This window comes from Haemaphysalis longicornis, unplaced genomic scaffold (assembly GCF_048455015.1).
Source record: "Haemaphysalis longicornis isolate Haplotype H1 unplaced genomic scaffold, Haemaphysalis longicornis Haplotype H1 scaffold_1, whole genome shotgun sequence".
Classification (NCBI taxonomy): domain Eukaryota; kingdom Metazoa; phylum Arthropoda; class Arachnida; order Ixodida; family Ixodidae; genus Haemaphysalis; species Haemaphysalis longicornis.
In genome coordinates this window covers 463,885,367-463,905,223 of record NW_027526203.1, presented here as the reverse complement: position 1 = coordinate 463,905,223, position 19,857 = coordinate 463,885,367, and the positions used below count along the sequence as shown (strand labels likewise).

The 19,857-nt window shown below is 49.8% G+C and overlaps 1 pseudogene; it reads right to left on the bottom strand.

Annotated features, from left to right (window-relative positions):
- Positions 1 to 12,952: 12,952 nt before the first annotated feature.
- LOC144173534 (uncharacterized) lies at positions 12,953 to 19,130 on the bottom strand (annotated as a pseudogene).
- Positions 19,131 to 19,857: the final 727 nt, after the last annotated feature.

Below are 19,857 nucleotides of genomic sequence, written 5' to 3'. Positions count from 1 at the left end.
GCACTGACCCAGGAGACCCAGATGTGCACCGAAGAGTAAGGTCGTCTGCGTAGAATGTATGTTTGAGGTTCGGGATCGATGCTAAAATACGGGACAGGGGCGCCATTCCGAGGTTAAAAAGGGTGGGTGAGAGAATAGCACCCTGTGGAGTACCACGCGTGATGGGAAAAGGATCGGAGACCGAATCAGGGAGACGGAACTTGGCCGTGCGGTCGCGCAGAAATGCAGCAATGTAACCGTACATTTTCGGCCCACAGCCGGTAGAAGCAAGTATATTTAGGAGAGGATCATGGGCAAGGTTATCGAAGGCTTTGCGCACATCCAGGGTCACTATGGCCTGTATCTGGGAAGGAGGAGGAGGGTCAAAGTCATGAGCTAGGAGGAAAAAGAGGTCTTGGGTAGACACACCCTTGCGGAAACCAATTTGTTGAGGAGGAAAGAAATCTGTGGACTCAAAATAGGCCTCAAGTCGATTGAGAACCATCCTTTCCATGGTCTTTCCCAGGCAAGAAGTTAGAGAGATTGGGCGGAGATTTTCAAGGGAAGATTTTTTGCCTGGCTTAGGTAGTAGGGTAATAAGGGATTGCTTCCAGGACGATGGGAGGGTGCCTTCTTCCCAGTGGGAGTTTATAATGCCCAGAAAATGTTCCTTGTCCTTGTCGGATAGGTTTCGTATAAGTGTATACGTAATCTGATCCTCACCTGGGGCCGACTTTCGCTTTAGTTGTTCTAGCGCCCACTCGAGATCCCAAAGGGTGAAAGGCTCATCGAGTTCTGCATTGGAGGCGCCCATGTAGTTTGGATAAAGGCTAGGTAGAGGAGGAGGAATATAAAGGTCGCGGAGCTGGGTTGCTAAGGCGTCCGATCCCAGCAATGAATGGTGCTTCTCAAGAGTGGGAACAGGAGCCGGATGAGGCCCGAGGAGCTTTCTGAGTAGGTGCCAGGTTCTTTTCTGATCCAGGCTGCCGTTGATGCTGTTACAAATTTCATTCCATTGATTCCTGGCCAGCGTAGCACAGTGCTCTTTGATATGCTCCGTTAATTCAGCGACGCGCTCGGCTAGCCGACTATTATTTGGTTGGGTGCGAAGGGCGCGCAAGAGTCGTTTTCTCCTCTTCCAGATACGGACAAGATAAGGGTCTGGGTTGTCTGATGGGGCTGAAGTGAAACATTCCTGTGTGGCTTGTTTGTGGGCCTGTTTTAGTGCTTTAGTCCAGTTCTTGAGATTACCATTCGTCTGAGAGGTGTCGCGAATGTCACGAAAGATTTTCCAGTTTGTGAGCGAAATTTTACGTTTAGGTGATCGGATACAGGTAGGGATAGTGATTTGAATAATGTAATGATCACTTAGTAGTCTTTCATCTGTAACATTCCAGATGACATCTCGCGCTCCCCGGCCTGCCGTGAGGTCTGGCATGGTCGACTGTTGATGTTTGTTACCCTCGCGAGTATATGGAAGTGCAGAGTTATGTGGTAACCTTTTGATTTGTTTCTTTACTTGTCGGCAAGCCTGATGCGCATTTCTCGAGGAAGCTGCTACAAGGCTGTCTGCCCCGGCTGGTGCTAACACGCTGCGATGGGGGATGAAGAAAAGTCGGGAGCGCTGCCGCTCCTCACTGTTGTACAGAACGGCGTTCCTGGAACGGCTTTCCTTTCGGGAAGAACGGAGGTACGCTACCGTTCCACTAAGAGCCGGTGGGACAGTAATGGTAACTCGCTAGGCTCACGAAGCAACAGCGAGCGAACAACGGCGTTCCTTCTGTAAACGTGCCATAGCTATAGGATTTGGTTGCTTCTGACGCCAACGCTTTAGGGCACTGAAGCTAGTACAAAAAGCCACAGACCGCTGCAGTGTTTCTCTTCCTATAGGCTGCCAGATTTTCCCGCCCTTCCGCGGAACGCGCTTCCTCGAAGGTCAAAGGCAGAAGAATAACCCCGCAGCGGGCCGCACCTGTCGGCAGGCTGCACCGGGTGCGCACGGCCTTGTCGCAACGACGGGTGCAGACGCCAATGAGACACGTGCATTGGTGCCCCTTTAAATCGCGCCATAGGAACATATGGGAAAAACGAATGCCGGATTGCGGCTGGGACAGTCTGCGGTGAGCTCAGGACTGCCTGCGGTCTTGGCAATCGAAGGTTAGTTACCTAGAAGATGACCTGGGCAGAAAGAGTTAACAAAGGTTGCTATTGCGTCCAGTGCATATAGAGCAATCGTTACAAGTATGGTGTGTTTTACGAAATGAAATCAAATCAATATGAAAGGCCCGGATGACCTCCTCTGTAATTATTGACTTTAGAACGCGTCGGCACGCAACACTTTATGGCCAAGGCGCGGTGCGAAAGTATTGGACAGGTGCGTACGACCACTTCGTCGGCATGTTCATCTGCGCGTCTCGGATTTACATGCCACGCAGAGCGGGTCGCACACGGCATTGAAGTCGCGCGCCCGTGCGCGGCGCATAATATACAGTTAGGATTGGAGACCGCGTGAGGCGCAAAAAACTACTACCGCTTGCCTGTCACTTGACTGTACTGCGTTTTTTTTTCGTGAATTTTCTGTTATATTTTTTATGACTCGGCCACAAAGCAGGGAGCTGGGAAGGCTTCAAGGTTGTCTCCTGACCAGTGTTGCCATCGCTGGGCGTCCGACATCCGCTAAAAAACAATGAGAAATCCGCCAGATTCCGCTAGATTCTAAAACATATCCGCTAAATTTCCTGCTAGTGCCTATTTTATTCAAAAAACCGTGCAATTTCATATGATAAATACCTTTATCATTCTTAAAACGTCCCCAAAACTACGAGAGCTGAAATAACATATAAAAGAGTCTTTCAAGGAGTCTAACTAGAACACTTAAGGCTTCAGTGCTGCGGTGGTCATCATTGGTCAATCTCATCACAGATGAGCCTAAAAGTTGTAAATGTTCACACTGATGAAAATAAAAGAACTCACAGGTCAACGAAAAACAGATCGAGGCCTCCGTCGCCGCTGTCGTCGTCTGACTCCATCTCCACAGGACCGCTGGTACTTGTTGAGGGACCAGAAAGGTGACTCGGTTGCACATACGTTGCAGTTGTCCCGATTGCACTAACAACATAATCCAAACAACTTTTCTGGTGTCGCTTCAGCCCCGCTCTTACGACGAGGACGGCGTTTCTTTTTGAGGCTTCAGCTTGTTCCTCAGCTTGGATTTTAATATGTTAAGCTAACTAAACGTCCTCTCTACTTCGGCATTTGAATACGGCAGCACGAGCATCGACATGCCAAATCCGGCCAGCTCGGCGAACGGGTTTTCGCCGCAGGTGTCCTTATAGAAGTAAACTTCACACCAGAACAACTGCGTGGACGATATTTGCTTCCAGTCCAGGAGGGTGATTTTGCTCCACTGCTTTTGAATTTTTCCGATTGTCTCAGGGGGCACTGCCATTGCTTCCAGCAGAGGAATCAATGGCTCCTTTCCGACGAACAAAACATTTTCGACCGATAAGAGTGATGCTTTCTGGAGAACTGTGATGTTGTCGGGAAGTCGCTGTCTGATTTGATCTACGAACGTGGTAATAAACCTTATGCAGTTTTCTCGCATCACAGCTTCATCTGCGAGAGAGAACCCGTCGGCCTTCTGAGCTTTTACGTTGCCAACGTACGTCTTGAAAAAGTAGCCAGATATGGCTTGGGGTTCAAGTGGTCCTCAAGTCTGCACGTGAGAACGTTAATCTTCTCTGTCGGAATTACGACTTTTTTAACCAAGCTTGAAAGCAAAGTCATTAGGTCTTTCAGCAGCCTTGTTTGATCAGCATCTTTCGTCTCGAATGCCTTCTTAACCTTCTGAACATCTGCCAGAATCGGTCTCAAAAAAAGCAAGTTCCCCAGATTGATCTGGTTTTTCTACATACCATGCAGCACCTCTGCCGCATAGCACACAAAGTCCGCTTTGCCATCTCGAAGTGCGCCTTCAATTCGGTCCACTGGTCTACGATCCTTGATACGGCTATTTCGAGGGATAGCCACCGCGTCCCAAACGCTTGCACAATCTTCAGTGCTTCATCGCCGTCATTCATCAGACCGTAGAGCTTCTTGTACGCAATTTTCCGGGCAGGAGATCTTGCGAACCAGTTGTACGTTTCGCGTAATAGGTATTCCAAGTTTCTCGGCAATGCTTCCGCTGTAGCAGCCGACGTGGCTAGCTGCAAAGAGTGGCAGGCGCAGCGGATCAGTACGAGATGGGAAGCCTCAGCTTTCAACTTCCGATGAACGCCATTATTGATCATCGTCATAACGCTCGCGTTGTCTGTCCCTACGCCTCTCATCCTTTCCAGTTTTAGACAGTGCTCCATCAGAATGGATTTCACGGTCGCCAAAATTCCATCTGCCGTGCATGCACACTTCCAAGGTGCACAAGTTATGGAATGTGGTCACGATCCTTGAGTTGGTGACACTGTGATAGATGATAGAAATGGCAAAGAATGTTGTGACACTGATGTCGGTCGACTCATCAATGATCAAGCTGTAATAGCTGTCCCCAATGTCCTAGACCAGATCCGCCTTGAAGTGTGGGCCAAGAACGTTCTTAATCACGGAAGCGCACTTGGTGCGGCGCATTTGAACGCTCTTGCAGCTTCGCTGTCAGGAAACGACTTGGCAGAAGTGATCGGCAGTCATAATTGAAGAATGTTCGGCGATAAATAGAGCAGTTCTGCCCTCAGCGGCATTCCCTGGTTGGACTTGCCGTTTTAAGTGCAATGCACTTCTTAAGCGACCCTGAACCTGCGTCCACCGGCGATGTCCGCGCACGTGGAGATGGGCGCGCGCTGCCTGGCCGCTGACATGGCACATACCCACATGGGGGATTGGCCAAGAATCGGGCGTGAGAAGGGCTAATGCACCTGCTTAAAGGAGTACTGACACGAAATTTCAAAGCTGAGATCCGCTCTAGCAATCAAGTACAACGACAACACAAATAGGTGTCTGTGAATAAATGCATCTTTCTTTCTTTGTATTTGTGTGTGTGTGTGTGTGTGTGTGTGTGATCTCTCTTTCGCGAACATTACCGAACCGCGCAAATTCAACTCGTGCATTCGCACTTTCAGATTCTTCCCCTCGGGGAAATGCGGGGAATTTTTTGTAGTGAAGCCCAGTTGCTTCTGGATTGAAGAACTGCCAGCCAGTTCCCTATGCTTCTTGCTGTTCGCATGAGCTTTCAGGTCTGAATATCTGCTGCTTAGTTGACAGCCGCAGTGCTTGCACGCGGCAACTTGGTTTCCGTCAGCAGATGCTTTGCATTGCAGCCATTTGCTGAGCAAGGGATCCTTCAACCACTCCGTCCTGAACTTCGGCGAATATACCACTTTCGGCATAACTCAAGAGGAAGGGGAGTCAGGTTACATGGAGAATAAACAGAACCGTTTTTAGACACAAAGCAGTCGGGCGTCTTCCTTTGTTCTCTGCAACTTCGAACGCAAAAAAACAAAAAGTGGATGGCTGCTTTGCCAATCGCCTCGCTTCCCGCCGGGAATACAGGTGCCCCCTGCCGCTTGCGATGCAAACAGCGAGCACGGCCGCTGGATGAGAGCGCACGCAAGGTGCGGCCTGCCGCGTCGCCCGGATTTCAACGGGCGAGGGCGTGAGTGGCGGTGGTTACGTTTGCCGCCGCTTGACTCCCTCGCGGCGCTAGCGTTCGGGGACTGGTTTCGGGACGGAGCGGGGCGGTCCCCGTAGGCGAGCGCTTGCACCGACTGAGAGAGACAGCCAGCGCACGGGTTTTAAAGATGTGGTTGTCCTTCCTGGGCTACTCAACCGCGAAAACTGTCTGTCCGTATGTATGTAAGTGTGCCAGTCTGTCGCTCGATCCAGCCGCCCGGCCATGACTGAAGCAGCCAGAAGATAAAATAATTCTTGAATGAGATATAGGCAATACATTTTAAATCTAACAAATCTAAAAAGATGCTCCATATTCGACAACATTGTTAAAAAAAGATAATATTCAACAAAAAGATAATAACCACCGGTTAGCTTTGTAGAAAGCGTCTCACACACAGCACGTAAACCGCGTTGCACAGTTTAAAGCCGCAAGTTGATTAGTTACAGTTCAAGCGGCAAGTATTTGGTGGGACTTTATTCGTGCGAAATTTCAAAAATGTCACCTTTTCTCGGGAAACGCGGTGTCGACACACGGAAGAGCGATGAATATTTGCCGGCGACGGATTAAAGCTTGCCTAAAGACACTTCTTTGCAAAAACATGTTGGCCGGGCGGAATGCGCACCTCATAAAACGAGGACAGGCGATAGGATGGTCGAAAAAGGATTTGAAAAGACTAGACATTTTGCTATGCGTGTCTTTTTTTTTTTTTTTTTTTTGATACTCTTATACTGGCCCGATCATGTCTTGCCCCGCATAGAGATTTGGGTTGTTTTATTTTCGCAGGCACGACAATGCCTTTAAACGCGCTATGAAAACTTGATTACAGCTCAAGGTTGTATAGAAAGAAAAATAAATGCACCGTGCTGTGTTTAAGAAACAGTGCGTACGCGGTCCACGTTGCTAAGCATTTTTCAAACTTTGCGATGAGAACAAGCGCTATATTTTCCGTTATTTCACCGCCTCTTTAAACCCATACGCATTTATCCCTGAAGCTAACGGCCGGGCTCCTGGAGCAGCACCAGTATGCGCTCAAATTAGCGCGCTCTAAAGACGTTGCGGCAGTTTTGATCTGTGAACATACTGCGCTTCAATTCGAATTAATTTTCGTAGCGTAGGAAAATTTTCACATACGTTGTTATTACGTCAGCTTTCTTTTTTGAGTACCCTAGCATAATCTCTACGTAATGCAACAAGTGCAATGCCTTGTATCTGCACAAATAATGTGTAATTCACGCAGTTAGAACAATTAATAATTATGATATTCAAGATGTACAATTGTTGGTTTAAAATAGCACAGAAAACAAGAAAATGTGAAGTGGAAAAGCGGTGTTCGAATGCTTACGGATTATTAGGCAATTTTTGGAATTTCTGTACGATTTCGCTTTTTTCTTTCGTGTCCGGGCAAAAATTTAGCTTGCCAAGCTTGCCAAGCTCACCAAATATCTTTTTTTAAGTTTTTTGTCGACCCGGAAATCCCATCTGCTCTCCTTAATTTCTTTAGAGGCTACAGGGAAAAAGTAAAAATATCAGGTAGAAACTGGAATCGCTTTTCATTCAACTGTATATATATATATTATCAAAATAAAAAAGGGCCGACATGATATTAGTATTACTTCATAACTAGATAACGTGTAATCAAGTCATATGTGCCGTGAGATTAATACGAATTGGGGTGTTTTATTTAGTGCACGAGGAAAAACCTACATAAAAGTTGGTTACGTCTTAAACATTGAGAAGTATTGGCACTCATAAGTAACAAGCGCCGTCACAAAAACATTGTTTCTGCTTGTCGGGAATTTTAATATATTCTCTGCAGTCGCAGCTTGCAGACAAAACGTAAATCTCTGCCGTGCGTGAGGTCACAAAGAGCATGCCGGGCGACGTGAGACACAACGACACAGCAATGCAAGACAGAAGGCCCACTATCAACGCGTAATGCTGCTGCTGTGAACGGAATTTAACTTCCACCTTGACCAAATTAAGCTCGGCCGCCGCTAATCGTCTTTGTCATTTAACAGGCGTAACATTAGTGCTGGTAAATGCCTTATGCGGAGCGTGGAACGCCGATGATAAGCCCACACTTCGAAATAAGCGGCCCAAAAGCCGGCGTCCCGCGGGCTGCGCTCACCGCAACCAGTCCCGGAACGGTGGCGCCGCCGCGGCAGCGATGGGTACTAGGCACCCTCACGCACGGCCGGACTGGAGCAGCGGCGAGCGCGCACTTTCATACGGCCTGCGCACCCAAGAAGGAACCAATACAGCAGATTCTTTACAGTGGGGGCGCTTCGAACCAACCCTCTGCCCTTCCAACCCGCCTTTCCAACCCGCATCGCTTCTGGCCGAGCGCAGCTGTGTGTTTTTGACAGTGCGCTTCGCTGCCGGCGGGCCGCTCAGCCCGACCGGAGCGTGAATAGCAGAATCACGTTTAGCTAAGCGATAACCCTATCTCCCTCGACGGGAAATCATTCGCGTCACTGGTCGTGCCCTGTGCGTGTGCAAACCAAGACATCATTCGAAAGGAAAAATAAAAAAATAAGAAATGATATTATAGTCACGGAAAGTGCCGTGTTTATTTGCCTGTCTCACCATTTTCATATAATACAGTCGCTGATAAGATATGAAGACCTCGCATATTTTTCGTCATGCGCCCCGCGTTGAAATGTTTCTTTCAAATGTTTGATTCGGCGCTTCCGAATGATAATGTTAGGCTGAAATCCGCGCGCACCGCTCCTCTACCCCGCCCGTGCTGTGGGTCAACTGGCGAGGGTTGGTCCGAAGCGCCACGAACTAGCGGCGGTGAAAGGTGGGAACTATACCCGAAGCGCAGGCAGTATGAAACTGCGCGCCCGCCGCTCCTCCAGCCCGGCCGTGCCTCACGCCGGTTTGGGAGCACGCGGCAGGCCGCACGTCAGTGCGCCTCTCATCCAGCGGCCGTGCAGCGAGCGAGCGCGCTCCCCGCACGATAGCGGACTCACTGTTTGCACGGCAAGCGGCAGGGGGCGCGCAGAGTCACGGATTGGTGCATCGCAGCTCGTCTGTTATGTGTTACTTATAAAGCGATCGCCGCTTTGAAACCTCACGAATTTGTTTGTCTGAGGCAGGCGGAGCAAGTGTACGGGAGCCCTCCTACCCTCGGAAGTTAAACAATTTCTGCATTTTTAAAGGCCACGGAAATGGTTCCTTGCAGGGCGAGTTTGAATCGGTGCACGGCGTGAGGTATCCGCCAGAAATCGGCCATGTATGAAAATGGCCCGTCAAAAAATCTACTAGCCGCTAGACTAATTTTTTCCCCGTCAGAATAAAATGAAAACCGCCAGATTTAGCGCCGTCAGAATAAAATGAAATCCGCCAGATTTAGCGAAAAATCCGCCAAATTAGCATCACTGCCCCTGACGGTCCCTCCAGTAGTTTCCTTCCCCCCATGCCGGCATGCCGGCCTGCCGCATAGGAAGTTGCAGTTATATAATGTCTGCAGTATGTCGAGTGGTGGTGAAAACGTTTTATTGAGCTGGAACAAAGTTAGTATGTCGGGTTCCCCCTCAAAAAATTCATGTGGGAGCGTTTATTTCGGTTCTTTTTATCGCAAGATAATGTGCTTCCGGCGGTGTTTATATTCGTATAATATACGCAGTTCGACGTGAGTTTTAAATTGCCCACGCCATCTCGCCTCAGGATTACCCGACACTATATTTTAATTAATAAAAATGCAATGTACGTTAATATAGCGACAAGTTTCAATGTAGGAAATGTAACTGGAACGCGTTCCTTTCGCAATGAACGTGCAACGGGAACTCGTTTCAAACTTAGGAAGGAACGAGGAAAGAGCTGTCATTCCTGTTTGAGAGGAAGGCGTACTACCATTACTGTCTGGGAGGCAATGGTACGACACTACTGCCCCTCTCTTTTTATCTGGCGCCGACTGCCAGGTGCGGCGTCCTCTGCTCTTTTGTGATATTGTGGATCGCCTACGTAGTGTTCCGTACGGCCGATGTGCTCGTTTTAATTTCTATTTCGCACTCTAATTTTTTAATGTGAAATACCTGGCTAGGCCGGACGTAACTCAAATCATTCGGTTGAAGTTACGTCGAATGTGACTTTAATTTGCAATTTTGGGTTCCGTCGGACGTAACTGTAGAAGACACTGGCTAAAAGTTCCGTAGGGAAAAAAACTTTTGTTTTCAACTTCGGGTTCCCTCGCTGGTAACTATAGACACTGCGTAGGAAAAAAGTGAAAGAAGAAATGGAGCTTGCTTGTCAGCTGTTGTGGCCTCGCATGACACGAATAAGGCGACGCTCATAAATTATGTACAAACACACTGACGAAAATGACCAAGTACGCATGTACACAGTTGTTACCATTTTTCGCTGCCTTAACGTTAAACGGATTGCTCAGAATATTTAATGCATACTTCAAATCTGCGTAATATGCCCACATTTTGTTATCAATGCCAATGATGCTTTCAAAAACTCGTTCCTGCAATCACTGTTGTCTCCTGGTGGCATATCATTGCCTCTTGTGACGCCAGTGCTGATGTTCATCGTGAACAAGTTGTCGAGAAACGCATTATTTGAGTTTGAAACGGTTTCATTAGATCAGTTGGTTATTAATAACACAAATATGAAAAATGGCAGCACCTCCACTCCGTGGATGATGGCGAGGGTGCGGAGTACGGGGACTCGAAATGACATCCAAGTTGCGCCCCGACAGTCATTCGATCGGAGCCGTGAGTTGCACCTTGATTATTCTCTAAATGAAACTTCAACTCACGGCTCAAATCAAAGTTCGCTTGATTTTCGCTCGATGGACGCGGACGGACGGTCCCAAGGCATTCCGCGCCGTTCCAGGCGAAGGAGTAAGCCGTTTGACTCCCGGGTGCTAACTCAAGGGGAGTTTCGAGAGGACATCCGGGTAATTAAAGAAGAGCTACGGGGAGAGCTGGAGAAAGGTTACTGGGGAGATCTGGTACGGAGCAGGGAACAAAGGGTAGAGTTCGAAGCAAGGCCGTCGAAACTTTTTGCAGCCTTCGAAAGGGAGCACAGGGCGCGCAAAACAATTACTGAGGTCAAGCATCTAGCGGGCATAGCAACGGGCAGTGAGGAAGTAGACAAAGCCTTCGCGGACTATTACACCGACCTAATCTCCCTTCACACTTTACCTTGAGCCACTGTGCCGTATGACCCTTGCATCTAAGGTCATAAATGGCTTAACGATGGGAGACGAGCAGCTCCGTGTACTCGCCTATGCGGACGATGTGGCCTTCATTTGCACTCAAAAATCACAAGTGGGCGAGGTTATCAGGCTTGCGCATCAGGTGCAGAACTTAACCTCCTCAAGTCGAGGGGAGCCTGGTTAGGTGAACGGACCTCCAAACCAATTAAGTTGCCTATTTAGAATGGCCTGGGAAGAGGAGATGTCTAGCTACCTAGGCGTCAACCTCGACCAAAGCCCCTCAATTACAAATCGATGGAAACCGAAGGTGACAGCGGCAGAAAGAAAGCTTCCTCCATGGAGAAACAGACAGATCGCTCTGTTCACTAGGGCCCATGTCTGTAATACGATAGCATACCCCGCTGTCCTGTACGGGGCCCGCGTAACCACCATCGAAGCAGACTCCCTGAATAAGGTGCACCGCTCCTGGGCGGTTTCCTCTGGCGTTCCACGTACGAACCCATGCGCCGCTCAAACCTCTTGTGGAGTCTGGAAAAGGGTGGCTTGGGTCTCGTCAATGTGGACCTCAAACTGACAGTTCAGCGGTTCCTGTACTTCATCGACCTACGTGATCCGTTTCTAGTGGCAGCCACGCAGTACTTGGGTGCCAGCCATTTCACCTCATGGCTCGCCACGACAGCATCTCTCTGCTTTGAGACGCGAGCAGCAAAGTTCTAGAGAGAAGTCGCTCAAGCTCTAGCCCTGCTTGAGCAGCATTTTTCTTGGGAGTATTTACTGAAAACAAGTCCCGGGAAACTGTACTGCCACCTCGTAGAGAAGGTCTTGCCGCCCCCTCTGTACCGACAACCCCCAACATCTGACGACGTCCTTAAGAGAATAAGAAAACAACCTGTGCCCACCGGTACAAAGGACTTCTTCCGCCTTCACGTGGGAGTGCTGCCGGTGAAGACACGTTTGGAGGAGAAGGGATTCTTCCTCCACGGCGGTGCGGGGTGCCTAATTTGCGGGAAGCGGGAAACGGCGGAACACGTCCTCATTGAGTGCAACACTGCAGCAGTCTTCTGGGACGAGCTGCAGACTGCGTTCGCTAAGCGATGGGTCCTGTCGTGGTCAGATCTCCGGCGCCTGAGCACACCCACAGGAAACAAGGCACTTCGAGACTGCGTGCTCGTCATTGGGCTCCACTATCTCTGGAGGGCTAGAGTGGACGCAGTGGAGTGCGCTAGGAACCCGAAGCCTGCCTGGCGGCACTTTACGATAAATGTTCAATGGACCGTGAGCGCGCTGGGGGATCCAGACGCCGACTCCGAGCTGCGCGACTCACTGCAAAGGGGGTGCCAAGCCCTGCAGCACTTCAAAGAAAAAGAAATGCGTCGCAGGCAACGGCTGTGATTCGCGGGTGGTCCTACCACTACGTTTTCACAACGCCGTTCTTTACTTATCGTGCGTCCTTTACATCATCCCAGAGTACATACATACATGTTAACACAGTACTTCCCCAACATTTTCTGTTCAGCACTTTTGATTTTGCAGTGTTTTGCGCCGCCATAGTTTCCTATTAGCACCTTTCGTTGTGTTGCAGTCTTATGGGTTGTGTATTCTGTGACTAAGCGAAGACTCGCTGGAGCCTCGTGCTTGTCAGTGTATTATGTATATATGTACATCTGTGTAAATAAACGTTGTGTTATAAAAAAAGCCACCAAGATCAACTAAGTCTTATTTCCGAGAAACTGTGGCATTTGTACATAGTGTGTATAGTTCGCTTGACCAACCACCTGACTGGTTCCCTCTTTTGAACGCTTGTGTGTGTTTGCCTGAATTTTGATGTATATTTGCTACTCATAACTTCAGGGTATTCTTTTGTTTGGTTGTATTCGTCGTACTGCAACGTCTGAGCGTATTTTCCCATGTAATAAAGAAAAAAAAAAAAGGTCGTAGCCCAATGGGTAACACGGCTGACATTAACTCTGTGTGGTCTACCAGACACAGGCTCGAATCCTGCCGGTGCCTGCGTGATTTTTTGCGATTGTAAATGGTATGCGAACGGACGCGGACGGACATTGTGCGGTCCTAAGGTACTCCGCTATACTATACTATACTATAAAATACTATAAAATACTATACACTACGGCACTCCGTAACAACTAGAGCAGCACTTTTCTTGTTTTCGATAAAGAAAGCTGTTCTATAATGTCATCAAAGTTTGTTTTTACAGTTTCTTCCCTTTCCACACTCAGCAGAGCAACTCAAGAAAGTCTGTCGTGGGTCCTTGTGGCCCGAAAATAGGAAAGTATTAGTTTTAGCTTGCTGAAGGAGGAGGAGGAGGAGAAAAGCGAAAGGAAAGGCCGAGAGGTTATCCAGGCTAAGAGCCCGGATTGCTACTCGGCACTGGGGAAGGGGTGTTCAGGGGATAAAAGAGATGGCAGGCGAAAAAGGGGGGATAGGAGCGGGGTCGCGCACACACTTTAGTCCCTTCGTGGGCACTAGAGCCTCTCAGCTAAACCTGTGTCCTTCATAAAACGCAGAAGGGCTTTTGTTGCCTTCTGCGAAGTCGATTGTAGGGATCTTTGTCCTAGAATAGTCTCTAGCTTGAACTGTTGATTGTCCAATCTTCTGAGCTCGGCTGCCAAAACGCGTCTTTCCGATGAATACTCGGGGCAACAACAAAGCACATGGTCGATTGTCTCTTCAACCTCGCAGGCGTCGCAGTGAGCACTACTGGCCATCCCGACGAGGAAGGAGTAGGCTTTCGTGAAGGCCACTCCCAACCACAGCCTACAAAGTAAAGTAGACTGTGATCGAGTCAGCCCACACGGAAGACGACGCTGGAGTAGAGGGTCCTGGTTGTGGAGGCGCGGGTGCACAAAGCCCGGTGTATTCCATTGAATAATGGAGGTCCTCCGCGCGAACTGACGAAGCAGCCTAGCGGCATCAGTCCTTGCAAGCGGAAGCAAGATGGTCCTTTCACTGTCATGGCCTGTCCGGGCAGCTGCATCAGCCGAGACATTGCCGGTGATTCCACAGTGACTTGGCAGCCACTGAAATACAATGTTATGGCCCTTTATGACAGCCTGGTGAAATAATTCCCGAATTTCTGTCACTAGTTGGTGCAAAGGACCCTAGCGCAGGGCTGCTCGGAAGCTTTGCAGGGCGCCTTTGGAGTCGGTAAAAATGGACCATTTTTGGGGAGAAGCTTCCATGATGTATTGAAGAGCTTCACGAATGGCTGCAAGTTCAGTAGCCGTCGAGCTCGTTACATGGGCGACACGGAATCGAATCTTGGTTGATTCTGATGGTATAACCACCGCACCTGCCGAACTCGAGGACGTCACAGAACCGCCTGTGTATACATGCTTCCGGTCATTGTGTTGTTCGTACAGTAACTGTATAGAAAACTGTCTGAGAGCCAGTGGTGGTAAGTCGGCCTTTTTTCCAATGCCCGGAACATGCAGACGAATGTCCGGTGTTGCCAGGCACCACAACGGGGAGGACGGTGCGACCGCAGGCGTGTAGTCTGACGGTACCTCAGCCCTGTGCGCTGCGACAATGGCTGCAAAGGAAGAGCGTGGTCGCCTCTGAGGAAGCTGCGCAAGGTGGTGACTTGGTAGCCTCGTGAGGAGCCTGATGTGTAGGCGTAGCGTCTCAGTGGTCACATAAGTTGCTGTAGGATAGTCTTGGGCAATGTATAATGTGCCCACTGTTGAAGCACATCGCGGCAAACCAAGACACGTGCGGAGAGCCTGCGCTTGGATGCTTTGGATCACCCGAAGGTTAGAGGAGCATGTACCGGATATCGCTGGCAAGCTGTAGCGCAAAACTCCCAAGAAGAGTGCCTGGTACAGTTGCAGCATTCCTCTGACCGATGTGCCCCACGTCTTTCCAGCAAGAAATTTGAAAATGTGGGCGATGGCAGTGAGTTTCTTCTTTAAGAAAGACACATTTGCGCTCCATGACAGGTCCCTGTCGATGATCACGCCAAGAAATTTGTGATTTCTGGAGTAAGGTATCGACTTTCCATTGATGGTTATGGGATATCGGGACATGGGTTTGCGGGTAAACGCAACGACCGCGCACTTTTCACTAGAAATACTGAGTCCTTGCTTTCGGAGGTATGCCCTCGTCACACTGGCCGCTTTTTGAAGCCGTGCTCGCAGCTGAGGTCGATTAACAGCCGAAGCGCAGAGGCAGATGTCATCGGCGTAAATGGATATACGGACAGTCTTCGGTAGAGCGTGGACAAGCCCGATTATCGCTAGGTTGAAGAGGGTTGGGCTTAGCACCCCACCTTGAGGAACACCACGTTTGATGATGTGCTGCGATGTTGGGCCGTCTTCTGTCATTACAAAAAATGATCTCTCGGACAAGAAGCTATGTATCCATTTGTAAATTCTGCCACCGAGTCCAAAGTGCTGAAGGGCGTCTAGTACTGACTCGTGAAGCACGTTATCATAGGCCCCCTTGACGTCGAGAAAGAGGGCTGCTGAGAGCCGTTTGCGGCTTTTTTCTTGCTGTACAAACGTGACTAGATCTACCACACAGTCAATAGAAGAACGCCCTCCTCGAAAACCGGCCATAGCCTCCGGATATGTGTTGTGGTATTCGAGGAACCACTGTAGCCGCGTGAGGATCATTCTTTCCATGACTTTGCCAAGGCAGCTTGTCAGGGCAATGGGACGGTACGATGTCAGATCAAGGGGATTTTTGCCAGGCTTTAGCAATGGAACGAGACGGCTTGTCTTCCACTGTAGGGGTACGACACCATCTGTCCATGTCTGGTTAAATAGGTCCAGAAGCGCTTGTCGAGCTCCAGGGCCTAAGTGGCATAAGGTGGAGTACGTTACTCCATCATGACCCGGTGAAGAACGACGCCTGCAGGATGCCAGGGCTGCCTCTAATTCTTCCATTGAAAAGAGAACATCCATACGTTCTTCACGGGAACAAGGAGCTTGGCTGTTCCTCGCAGATACAACGTTATCAGTTGTTGCAGCAACCCTCACGCAGAAATCCTCCGCAACTTCCAACTCCCTACGGTTTTCATGGAGTGCCAATGCCTTGAACGGGCATCGCTGCTGCACAGGCATCGCCAGTCCACGCACTGTTCTCCATATAGAGGACAGAGGCTTCCGAGGGTCGAGAGACTCACAAAATGATTTCCACCTGTGTGCCTGGACCTGCGCGATGCGTCGCTGTATTTGCTTCTGTGTGCGTCTGGCAGCCCTTAAGTCGTACACGGATTTTGTACGCCTGTACCGTCGCTCGGCGCGCCGCCGAATTGCTCGCAGGCGTTCGAGTTCGATATCAAAATCCGTGACTCTTGCAGATAACGAGGTATATCTCCTGGATGATTGGGTTGCATTACTGATAGCAACCTCGAGGCTTGTTGAAAGCCCATCTCGGCAGGCGTCCTCCATCGTGGATTGGTATTTAGGCCAGTCAATATAAGCGGTTACAGTGGGCGAGAAAGACTGATGGAATCCCATAATCTTGATGTATGTGGGAATATGGTCGCTGCCGTGAGTTTCAACATCAGTGAACCAGCGTAGACGGCCAGCCAAATGAGTTGAAGCCAAGGAAAGGTCTAGAGAGCTCCCGTATGATGTGCCACGCAGAAACGTAGGGCTGTCATCATTTAGCAAGCACAGTCCATATTGAGATGCCAACGATGCGAGTCTTCGGCCCCTGTGGTTCATCTTGGAGCTTCCCCAGAGTGGGTGGTGGGCATTGAAATCTCCGGTGATGATCCAAGGGCCGGGTGCTGTTCTGAAGACATACTTCAATCTCTGGACCTCAATATTAGCTGATGGAGAAATGTACGCACCGAGAAGGGTGAAGGAGAGCTTGTGATTCTTTACAGTGAGGCACACATATTGGTTGGTGTCATGCGGCCGTAATGAATGCACTGTATAGATGAGTTCTCGGCGGATGAATACCACTACTTTGCTGCGGTTCCCACAGGTTGAAGATTCGATGCTTTGATAGCCGGATAGTCTAATGGGAGTGGGTACGTTTGGTTCACATATCACAATAATCGGGAAGAGATTCGTACGCACAAATTGGCGAAAATCAGAGAGTCGAGGTTTTAAGCTTCTGGCATTCCACTGCAAAATGGAAGCTCCACGTATTTCCTGACGTACTGATGAAGACACCTTGGCCATGTTTTCACTCGAGGCTAGCAAGTAGTGGATCCAGGGCGTCCAGGACTTCCATAGCGCACGAGGCGGTTGGCGTCTTTAGAGTATAAAGAAGCTTGCGAGTGGCGTTGATGAGCGCCCTGAGCACTGCGATGACTTGCAGATCTTCTTTCTTTGAAGAGGCATTCGAAGACTGGTGAGACTTAGCATCCTCCCGTCGGGGCTCCCTAGGTGACAGAGACGGCAGCCTGGGCCAATCCTCCGCCGATGGGGACGACTTCCCAGTTTTGTTGGCTTTCTCAGTTGAAGCTGTAGCCAAGCAGATTGTTGGCTCCGCTGGTGGTGGCGTTGCAGGTGGAGGTAGCGACTGGGGCGGGGGCGGAGGCAGTGCCTGCGACGCTGGAGGATCCTCACGTAAGATGTCGTGGACGGCCTTTGTCACGAAAGCGCTCGATGACCTACGCCGTCGCGATCGTCGGCGCCTTCGCACTTTTGCAGATGCGTCTTTATGTGACGAGTGGTCTTTTACCATCTGCTTCAGAATCTTCTGTTTCTCTTTTAGGCGAGGGCAGGTCTTTGAAGATGCATCGTGTGCGCCTTGGCAGTTGGCACATTTAAGGACACCTACGGTGCAAGCTTTGGCATCGTGAGATCCGGAACATTTCGAGCATACAGTGGTGCGTCCACAAACGCTGCTGACATGGCCGATCTTCAGGCATTTGTGGCACTGTAATGGTTTCGGCACGAAAGGCCGAACTGCGTGCCGAAAGTGGCCGACCTTCACATGTGCCGGGATGCAGTCACCTTGAAACACAAGCTTAACGCAGCGTGATTTTCCCAGACGAGTGACCTGCTTGATGGTCGCGCCTTCCGTCGCCGGTTTTATGAGAATGGGTAAGTCGGCATCTGGAATGGAGACGTCGACATCATAGACGACGCCCACGGACGCGCCCTGGCCTGGAGATATGTAGGCACGAACTTTCATTTCCCCCAACGTGGTTAGTTGGTGCAACGTTTTAACTGCAGCTGAATGCTGAACGTCTATGGCCAAAATATTCTTTCGTGTGTTGATCCTGACCTCCTTAATTTTCCCCGGCAGAATGGCTTCCAAGGAGACAGAAATCGCTTGCCGGTTGAGCATCCTGAGGTTGTCGTTCGGGGACTCCGGCACGAACAAGACGGTGTGAACAGGGGGCCTTGCCGGGGTAGTAACAGTCGATGCGCTCGACGTCGAGGATGTTCCAGTCGACCGCGAAGCCGCTGCCCGCAGCCTTCTTTTAGCCTTCTTACCGAGGACCAACTCGAAGTCGTCGTCAGTGCTGTCATCGCTGGGCACAGAATACAGCTCGGTGTCCTCGGAGCCCGCCGCACTCGGGAGGCAGATTCGTTTCCTTGGCGTGGCACTGTCCGACGGCGGGTTACCTGGCGGAGTGTCCGCAGGCTCCACTTCCATCATATCCGCTAGCAGGGAGCGGTGTCCCGGCGAGATAAACGTAAAAAAAACCGCAAAAACTAGAAGACCGACAGAGCAGCGATCCGCTGAGAAGCACTTCGTCGTCGTCGCCCAACGAGAATTGTATAATATTGCTGAAGGACTTTTCACAGCCAGCAATATCAAAACGGCTATGGCTAACTTTATCTGAATCGCGACGCGAAGGTTGGGAAATGCGTTGTCTTCCCCATACTGCATGATAAATTTCAGAAGTTCTACAGGTTTTGATTATATCCGGTCAACACGCCGTGAAAACAGCAGTGGGCAATGTAAAGTCTTTTCATACAGGTCCTGCGCGCTACCTTCGGAACGATAAAACTCGTCAAAGGTGTAACAATTTGTTTTAAGTTCGTCCTCGTCGTCACCGTAGCGCAGCTTATTTATGTCCAGGAAAAAGCCAAGCTTTGCATCGGTATCCTGCAGGCGAGTAAACCTCTCGTCGAATTCAGAATGAACACGGCCGAGTGTGGATTTCATGACCTTTCGTATTTTCTGCTTAGCCATTCGCGCTTCTCCTATCGACTTTTCACCAGCCATCTGTGTTTTTTTTTTTCGTCTCGAACACCTTTCAAAATTAACATTCCACGACTCACAGAAACCAAGCCCTTCATCGCGTGACTCACTCACCAGCCTTTCCCTTTCGTCATGAAACTGTTCTCTAAAAGCGGTCATGTCTAAAGCAGCATAGTAAAAGTTCATTTTTCAGTCTTGCAGCTTTTAAACACGATCTGTTCGAACCAGTATCTTGTTCCAAAAGCCGAACAAAATAAAAAAAAAATCATACCTTAACATCCGCTGGTGCAATAGCTATTGTGCGATCACTTCTCATTTCACTCGTTCCTTTGTCGTTATTTTCCATAACTTGGAAAACTTCAAGTATTTCTTCAAGGTACCTACTGACTGGCTTTAGCGCTTTGCCTTTTCACTCCGTCTCCGACTCTTACTTGACAACAATAGGCACCGCGACTTTTAAATACCAGGATCTCTACGATTCCCTGAACGTTGTTCACTTTGCCTTGCCTTGTAAGAATACCTGCAAAGGGGTAATGGTTATATAAGGGCGCAAATTTTAAGCACGCCCCCCCCCCCTCCCCCCCTCCCTTTCGTCTCGCTGCTGCTGGAATACAAACGAGAACACATGAAACACGTGCATGCAGCACGCACGCAAGCACACCGGATATCATCCCGTGTTGCCTGCGGAACTCCCTCATCCGGGCGTAACTAAGTCTTCATACATGTGTGCGGCGCTTCCCGACAAGGAGAACAGTTTAACTGCTTCAACAGCGGCATTGTAACACAAGGATAGCTGAGCGGAAGCCGAGGACGAAGGGAGGGGAACACTCCCGGGGCGCTTTGCCGGGGGATGCGGGGGGCGCCGGCGCCTCGTGTGTGCCCCCTCCCTTCGTCCTCGTCTTCAGCAGCGCTA